The sequence below is a fragment of the Alosa pseudoharengus genome, unplaced genomic scaffold (assembly GCF_046254945.1).
Source record: "Alosa pseudoharengus isolate Yale_2024_CS ecotype anadromous, Long Island Sound unplaced genomic scaffold, YU_APseudo_1.1 YU_APseudo_1.1_scf_19, whole genome shotgun sequence".
NCBI lineage: Eukaryota > Metazoa > Chordata > Actinopteri > Clupeiformes > Clupeidae > Alosa > Alosa pseudoharengus.
In genome coordinates this window covers 18,941,385-18,951,384 of record NW_027468657.1, presented here as the reverse complement: position 1 = coordinate 18,951,384, position 10,000 = coordinate 18,941,385, and the positions used below count along the sequence as shown (strand labels likewise).

The window sequence follows — 10,000 nt, the reverse complement described above, 5'->3', positions numbered from 1 at the left end:
AGAAAGAATGAGTGCAGGGGCAGACAGACAGTGGGAGGGAGGGAGGGAGGGTAAGAGAGAGGGATGAAAAGGAAAGAGAGAGAGACAGAGACAGAGAGAGAGAGAGAGGGAGAGAGAGAGAGGGAGGCAGGGAGGGAGGGAGAGAGAGAGAGGGAGGCAGGGAGGGAGGGTAGGAGAGAGGGATGGAAAGGAAAGAGAGAGAGACAGAGAGAGAGAGCGAGGGAGAGAGAGAGGGAGAGAGAGAGAGGCAGAGAGAGGGAGAGAGAGAATGTGAGGGAGAGGGGGAGAGAGAGAGAGAACACAGACAGAATGTGCAGGCCTGTTGAAACCCCTCTGGCTGGTCACATGACGTGCGGTTGGCGCAGGCCTGGAGCTGGCATTCCGCTGCTTTGTTTAGAGTCATGATGAGGTCGGGTACAGCCTGTGCCACCCTCGCCATGCCTCCGCACACTCGAGCACGGGCACAATGCGACTCCAGTCGACTGGCGCAGGTTACACAAGACTACCAGAGATTACAGGGCGCGCAGACTAACAAGGGATTAGAAGGGACTACATGAGTCGGCCAAAGACTACAACCAGCACACTGAGCAAAGAGGGGGGTATGAACTCATATTATCCTTTCTACTCCTATGTGGCCATATGAGTGATGACACACATGTGAAAAGCATAACCCTGCCTCTGAAACTTCATCTTCTTCCTTAAACAACACTTCCCACAATTCCAATCACCAACATGAGCCAAAGGCACTGTGGCAAGAGACTACAGATGAAAATTTGCTTTTTTTGCTAACTCTGGCACATTTACATTTTAAGTGTAAACAAAAAAATTCAATTGATGTGCATTGTCCCTTTTAAATAAACAAATACATAAATAAACAAAGGTGGAAAGGGAATGAACCAAAAGCAGGGTTAGACCGTAGGAGTAGAAAACAGGTGCAGACTCGGCGTGGCAGTATGCTGTATGCTGTATGCTGACTACTCATAAGATTCAAACACATTGCTCTACTTCTGTGGCGCTTTCACAGGCCATGTCTCCAATAGAACAATAAAGTGTGTTAGGGTATCTATGGTGGGAGCTGGGGCGGACAATCATCTTGACACACATCTATCTTTAAATCCGTCTCTATCTAAGCATCCGCTGTCGTCTTGTCGGGTCTGGCGTCTCTTCTGGCATGCCCGCCCCCCCATGTCTGTCGATTCATGTCTGTCGCTCGCCGTCCTTCCCAGTTTCAGCTGACATGTTTAGTCAGAGATTTTAGCCGACATCTGAGACAAAACGTCAAGTGACAACGCGGTCTGACATGCATGAGTGACGTGAGTGATGTCACTCACGGTGCTGGTGCATGATGGGATATTTCTGCTGAGTCACCTCCTCCTTTAGACCCCAGCCTGTATAGAACTGCTTAGTAATGGTTTTAACCTGCAAACCCACAAACCCACAAACACACCACTAGACAGCCAAATCCTGTATTCAATTAGCAGAGGCTGGTGCAGTTAGGAACCCTGAGATGAAAAACAGCAGAGGCAATGCAAGAGGAGCGAGAACATCACCAGCACACAGTCAGGAACCATCTGGCTCTAATACACACACAGTCAGGAACCATCTGGCTCTAATACACATGCAGTCAGGAACCATCTGGCTCTAATACACATGCAGTCAGGAACCATCTGGCTCTAATACACATGCAGTCAGGAACTATCTGGCTCTAATGCACGCAGTCAGGAACTATCGACTCTAAGACACACAGTCAGGAACCATCTGGCTCTAATACACACACAGTCAGGAACTATCTGGGTCTAATACACACACAATCAGGAACTATCTGGCTCTAATACACACACAGTCAGGAACTATCTGGCTCTAATGCACGCAGTCAGGAACTATCGGCTCTAAGACACACAGTCAGGAACCATCTGGCTCTAATACACACACAGTCAGGAACTATCTGGCTCTAATGCACGCAGTCAGGAACTATCGGCTCTAAGACACACAGTCAGGAACCATCTGGCTCTAATACACACACAGTCAGGAACTATCTGGCTCTAAGACACACAGTCAGGAACTATCTGGCTCTAATACACATATGGATGGTGTGGGGAGAAGGGTCAGTATGTGTGTGTGTGTGTGTGTGTGTGTATGTGAGTGTGTTTACATTGAACACAACATGAATATGGACACATCATTATACATAACACAGACACATCAGCCTCAGGCAGTAGACAGACACATCAACACACACACAAACGTACTGTTCGCACACATATCTTCGCTCAAAAACACACATAGACACACACACACACAGAGACACAGGCGGCACATGAGGTGGCTACAACGTCACTTCACACATTAGCTCTCTGGGAAAAGCTAAAAGCCCTCTATGCCATTAATCTAGAACCTACAGAACCATGTAGCACCTGCAGATCCTAGAGCTCCAGCTACGGTTCTGGGCGCAGAGCCCACTAGAACAACTTGAGTGACTTACAGCGGAAGCCCTCTGTGTGAGAACGTCACTGCCAGTCTGCGTCAAGAGAAGAACCGCTTGGTTAACAGGGTTAAAAGGAGTGTGTGTGTGTGTGTGTGTGTGTCCAGGTAGGGAAAACATAGGGACTTCCTGTGTGTGTGTGTGTGTGTGTGTACTGCTAGGGTCACAAACAGGCTGTCATTCATCACTCCCTAATGGCTGCAGCAGAGTCATCAGCACATGTCAGAACCTCAGATCCACTCTGATGAATTAGCCGGCTCTGCTCCCACACTCACCAATCATTCCAACATTGCTTATGGTGTGTGTGTGTGTGTGCGTGCGTGCGTGCGTGCGTGTGTGTGTGGACGGGCGGGCGAATGCCAATCAGTGGTTTCCGTGGGGTCGATGGCAAGGGAGGATGGCTCTGGAGCACTGATGCGTGTTGACGTGTGTGTTTGTGTGTGTGTGTGTGTGTGTGTGTGTGTGACAGAGAGAGGGAGAGTGATCTCCACGGTTCAGTACACAGAGGGCACAGAAAATGGTCTGAGTTACTGACACTGTGGCACAAGTAGCAGTTTTTAATGAGACTTTAAATCCTCACACACACACACACACACACACACACACACACACACACACACACACACACACACACACACACACACACACACACACACACACACACACACACACACTAAACTTAAATGTAGATGTGTACACAAACAGTCTCATGCACACAAATGTACGATGCACACATCCCAAACTACTGCTAGAACATGGTACACATACAGTGGTCATTTCTCTTGACCCATTGTGCGCGTGGTGTATAGTTAACTTACCCTGAGGAAATGCAAACTGGTACCAGAAGCACTACACATGCTAGTCCTGTGTGTGTGTGTGTGTGTGTGTGTGTGTGTGTGTGTGTGTGTGTGTGTGTGTGTGTGTGTGTGTGTGTGTGTGTGTGGTGTGTGTGTGTGTTTGTGGATGTGAGTGTGTGTGTGTGTGTGTGTACTTGTATGTATGTGTGTGTGTGTGTTTGTGGGTTTGTGTGCATGTGTCTCTTTATGTGAGAGTGTGTGTGTGCATCTGTATTTGTGTGGGTGTGCATATGTCTCTATATGTGTGTGTATGTGTGTGTGTGTGTGTGTTGATGTGCATCTGTATATTGCACATATTGTGTGTGTGTACTGTATGTGTAACCCATATCTTGAGTGCTTGTGGTTGTATATGTGCACATGTGCATGTGCGTGTGTGTGTGTGTGTGTACTGCTAGGGTCACAAACAGGCTGTCATTCATCACTCCCTAATGGCTGCAGCAGAGTCATCAGCACCTGTCAGAACCTCAGATCCACTCTGATGAATTAGCCAGCTCTGCTCCCACACTCACCAATCATTCCAACATTGCCTATGGTGTGTGTGTGTGTGTGTGTGTGTGCATGTGTGTGTGTGTGTGTGTGCATTTGTCTCTATGTGTGTGTGTGTGTGTGTGTGTGTGTGTGTGTGTGTGTGTGTGTGTGTGTGTGTGTGTGTGTATGCATCTGTATGTGAGCCTGTATGTGAGAGTGTGTGTGTCATGTTGCAAACTCATTAAAACAGCGCCTCTGGCACTACAGAATAGCAGGTCAGGGGTTAATGAGTGGTGAGAGAGGGGACTATGATCTGTAAAAGAGAGAGAGTGTGTGTGTGTGTGTGTGTGTGTGTCTTTGTGTGTGTGTGTGTATGTGTGTGTGTGTGTGTCTTTGTGTGTGTGTGTGTGTCCTTATATCTTTCAAATTTTCCTTCCCTTAGCTAGTCGACATCTCTCTCTCTTTCTACCTCTGTTCATATCTCCCTCGCCCACCCCTTCTCTCAGTCCTCATCCATCCCTCTCTACCCCTCTCTATCTCTCATTCCTCCCTCTCCCCCTCTCCAACTCTTACACCTCAATCTTTCTCTCCTTCTTTCTCCTTCTCCATCCCTCACTCCATCTGTCTCCTCTTCTCTCTCTTTCTGTCCCTCTATCCTCATCTCTCTCCATCCTCATCCTCCCCTTTTTCTCCATCCTTCTCTCTATCGTTCTCTCTCTCACTCTCTCTCTCCATCCTCTTCCTCCCCTCTTTCTCTCTTTCCTCCTCTTCCCCTCTTTCTCTCTCTCTGTCCATCTTCCTCTCTCTCTCCATCCTCCTCTCTCTCACTCTATCCTCCTCTCTCTCTCCCTCTTTCTCTCTTTCCTCCTCTTCCCCTCTTTCTCCATCCTCCTCCTCTCTCTCTCTCCCTCCACCCTCCCCCTCTCTCTCTCGCTCTCTCTCTCTCTATATATCCCCCTCTCTCTCTCCATCCTCTCTCTCTCTCTCTTTCCTCCTCTTCCCCTCTTTCTCCATCCTCCTCCTCCTCTCTCTCTCTCCCTCCACCCTCTCTCTCCCTCTCTCTCTCTCCCTCCACCCTCCCTCTCTCTCTCTCTCTCTCTCTCTCTCTCTCTCTCTCTCTCTCTCTCTCTCTCTCTCTCTCTCTCTCTCTCTCTGTCTCTCTCTCTCTCTCTCTCTCCATCCTCCTCTGGGCGTTCTCCATCTGGTCCATCTGAGCTCATCGTGGCTAATTGCGGTGATGCGGCCGTGCGAAGGGCGCCATGGCATCCCAGCATTCCTTCTGGCGTAAACAGACGGGCGGGCGAGAGGGGTGGAGGGGCGCTGCCCGTGCCCTGTGCGGAGCGTGGCGTCCTCGTCGCCGTCCCCAGCGCACCGAGCGACCGAGCGAGCGTGCCCCCTCTCAGTGGAAGTGTCAGGCCTGCGTTGTGTCAAACGCAGCAGGAGCTGGAGCCTGCTGTGCCCCTGCTTTCTGCCCGCTGTACCCGCCACAGCTACTGCGCCCAGCTACAAGCACCAGCTGCACCCTCTATGCCAACTACATGCCAACTATACCACATCTACACACACCAGCTGCACCCTCTATGCCAACTATACCACATCTACAAGCACCAGCTGCACCCTCTATGCCAACTACATGCCAACTATACCACAGCTACAAGCACCAGCTGCACCCTCTATGCCAACTACATGCCAACTATACCACAGCTACACACACCAGCTGCACCCTCTATGCCAACTATACATCTACAAGCACCAGCTGCACCCTCTATGCCAACTACATGCCAACTATACCACAGCTACACACACCAGCTGCACCCTCTATGCCAACTATACCACATCTACAAGCACCAGCTGCACCCTCTATGCCAACTACATGCCAACTATACCACATCTACACACACCAGCTGCACCCTCTATGCCAACTACATGCCAACTATACCACAGCTACACACACCAGCTGCACCCTCTATGCCAACTACATGCCAACTATACCACAGCTACACACACCAGCTGCACCCTCTATGCCAACTATACCACATCTACAAGCACCAGCTGCACTCTATATGCCAACTATACCACATCTACAAGCACCAGCTGCACCCTCTATGCCAACTACATGCCAACTATACCACATCTACCCACACCAGCTGCACCCTCTATGCCAACTACATGCCAACTATGCCACATCTACAAGCACCAGCTGCACCCTCTATGCCAACTACATGCCAACTATACCACATCTACACACACCAGCTGCACTCTATATGCCAACTACATGCCAACTAAACCACATCTACACACACCAGCTGCACCCTCTATGCCAACTACATGCCAACTATACCACATCTACACACACCAGCTGCACCCTCTATGCCAACTACATGCCAACTATGCCACATCTACAAGCACCAGCTGCACCCTCTATGCCAACTACATGCCAACTATACCACATCTACACACACCAGCTGCACTCTATATGCCAACTACATGCCAACTATACCACATCTACAAGCACCAGCTGCACCCTCTATGCCAACTACATGCCAACTATACCACATCTACACACACCAGCTGCACTCTATATGCCAACTACATGCCAACTATACCACATCTACAAGCACCAGCTGCACCCTCTATGCCAACTACATGCCAACTATATCACATCTACACACACCAGCTGCACTCTATATGCCAACTATACCACATCTACAAGCACCAGCTGCACCCTCTATGCCAACTACATGCCAACTATACCACATCTACACACACCAGCTGCACCCTCTATGCCAACTATACCACACCTACAAGCACCAGCTGCACCCTCTATGCCAACTACATGCCAACTATACCACATCCACACACACCAGCTGCACTCTATATGCCAACTACATGCCAACTATACCACATCTACACACACCAGCTGCACTCTATATGCCAACTACATGCCAACTATACCACATCTACAAGCACCAGTTGCACCCTCTATGCCAACTACATGCCAACTATACCACATCTACCCACACCAGCTGCACCCTCTATGCCAACTACATGCCAACTATGCCACATCTACAAGCACCAGCTGCACTCTATATGCCAACTATACCACATCTACAAGCACCAGCTGCACCCTCTATGCCAACTACATGCCAACTATACCACATCTACAAGCACCAGCTGCACTCTATATGCCAACTATACCACATCTACAAGCACCAGCTGCACTCTATATGCCAACTATACCACATCTACAAGCACCAGCTGCACCCTCTATGCCAACTACATGCCAACTATACCACATCTACCCACACCAGCTGCACCCTCTATGCCAACTACATGCCAACTATGCCACATCTACAAGCACCAGCTGCACCCTCTATGCCAACTACATGCCAACTATACCACATCTACACACACCAGCTGCACTCTATATGCCAACTACATGCCAACTAAACCACATCTACACACACCAGCTGCACCCTCTATGCCAACTACATGCCAACTATACCACATCTACACACACCAGCTGCACCCTCTATGCCAACTACATGCCAACTATGCCACATCTACAAGCACCAGCTGCACCCTCTATGCCAACTACATGCCAACTATACCACATCTACACACACCAGCTGCACTCTATATGCCAACTACATGCCAACTATACCACATCTACAAGCACCAGCTGCACCCTCTATGCCAACTACATGCCAACTATACCACATCTACACACACCAGCTGCACACTATATGCCAACTACATGCCAACTATACCACATCTACAAGCACCAGCTGCACCCTCTATGCCAACTACATGCCAACTATATCACATCTACACACACCAGCTGCACTCTATATGCCAACTATACCACATCTACAAGCACCAGCTGCACCCTCTATGCCAACTACATGCCAACTATACCACATCTACACACACCAGCTGCACCCTCTATGCCAACTATACCACACCTACAAGCACCAGCTGCACCCTCTATGCCAACTACATGCCAACTATACCACATCCACACACACCAGCTGCACTCTATATGCCAACTACATGCCAACTATACCACATCTACACACACCAGCTGCACTCTATATGCCAACTACATGCCAACTATACCACATCTACAAGCACCAGTTGCACCCTCTATGCCAACTACATGCCAACTATACCACATCTCCACACACCAGCTGCACTCTATATGCCAACTATACCACATACACACACCAGATGCACTCTATATGCCAAATGCCAACTATAACACATCTATATAACCCAACTATACTATATACACCACAATCAGCATTGCATTAATAAACACACACAACAGACACACACAAAAACACTATGTACCCCAATATGCCAACTCACTCACACTATGTACTCACTCTCCCCAGTTTTAATCGTACACACTATCACACTCTCTTTGCCAGCTATGTGCATTACTTCATGAAAGTTCAGCCGTAGTGATGAAAAAGAGCACTCTCATACTTTGCTTCTCTGCTCAGATCTAAGTGTCACTCTGGCTGCCAACGTCTTCACCACAGGAAAAGGACGTACACTGTATTTTTGTTGTCCTGAGTTACAGTGCATGGATCACATTTCTGCTGCCAACACGCTCAACCCTGGTGCTGGTTGTTTACCATCGTTACCAGGCAACAGGGTTTAGAAGGGGAGCACATTGTGACCACATGTTCCCCAACTGAACTTAAACATGGCCGTCCTATCTTACAGTGATAAACATTCAATTTCCTCTCCTCGGCCACAGCAATGTCTCTAAAACTACATTTAGACGACACCCCAGCTGTAAAAAAGGTTCGGCGAATTATGCGCCATCATGTCAGGAATTTGGGCTGCATTGTTGCCATGCCGATGGTAAGCCAGACCGCGGTGTCCACATGGAATGCAGTGCTCCCCGGTTTGGTCCAGGGTCCAGAAAAAGCTTCCCCACTGACTTAGAAAGACTGACTCAGCCGTCGGTTAAGAGAGAATATGTAGAAAAGTACGGTTCTTCATAGCACAGCCTCTGCATTCAGTCTTCACAAAACAACATGGATGCTCTTCTCATCAGCCCTATGGTAGCTGACGATCAGAGATCCATTCAAGGCAGCAAATGCAGACGTTTACGACCCCCCCCCCCCCCCCCACCTCCAAATTGTTTCTCGCTTGCTTTCAATTTCCTGTAAACTTTCGCAAACACATGCACACGGAAGGAGTAGTGAACATAAACAAACAAAGATGCTGGACTAAAGTTCGAATCAAACACTTTGGAATGTTTACATAAAAAACGTTCACACACACTTGGTGTGACACTACACACACTGGCACATTTGGGGCACACACAAACACACAAACACACACGCACACACACAAACACAGACAGACACACTTACTTTCGCCTCCGACTGATTTGAGAAGCATTGGCAGCAAGGCAAGCGCAGCAAAAAGAAAGGAAAGAGGAAGAGAGGAGAGAGAGAAGGTGGAGGGAAAAAAGAAAGGAACAAAGAAGAGATGACAGTGATGAAATGACAGCAGACAGCAAGGAGGAAATGAGGCATACTACATCCAGTCACTTCCTGGGGGACGTCCTGTCCACCCTGATGACTAAGCTTCGCCCCTGTTGCCATGGCATCAGTGAGCATACTTAACATGGTGCCAATGAGAGAGCTTGGGCAATAGGGCAATCAATCGCTACCTCTAGCCCCAGAGATGTATGTGTGTGTGTGTGTGTGTGTGTGTGTGTGTGTGTGTGTGTGTGTGTGTGTGTGTGTGTATGACTGCTGACATACCACTGCCAAGTGCTTATAGTTTATTCCATCATTAGACGAGGAAATTGATTATTTCATTGACAAGAGGGACAAGACCCTCTGTGCCCTTTTGGTGTGTGTGTGTGTGTGTGTGTGTGTGTGTGTGTGTGTGTGTGTGTGTGTGTGTGTGTGTGTGTGTGTGTGTGTGTGTGTGCCCAAAGAAACAAGATAGAGGCAAACTCCCAGCGCTGCTGTAAACTCATGCATTCAGCATATTCAAGCTGTAATAATACATGTTGTAAACTCATGCATTCAGCATATTCAAGCTGTAATAATACATGCTGTAAACTCATGCATTCAGCATATTCAAGCTGTAATAATACATGCTGTAAACTCATGCATTCAGCATATTCAAGCTGTAATAATACATGCTGTAAACTCATGCA

General features: G+C 48.4%; 1 protein-coding gene across 6 annotated transcripts in view; it reads right to left on the bottom strand.

The window, feature by feature from the left end:
• Window positions 1–10,000, bottom strand: part of tjp1a (tight junction protein 1a) — an 88,817-nt gene that overhangs the window by 34,224 nt on the left and 44,593 nt on the right. The gene's annotated exons all lie outside the window — the stretch shown is intronic.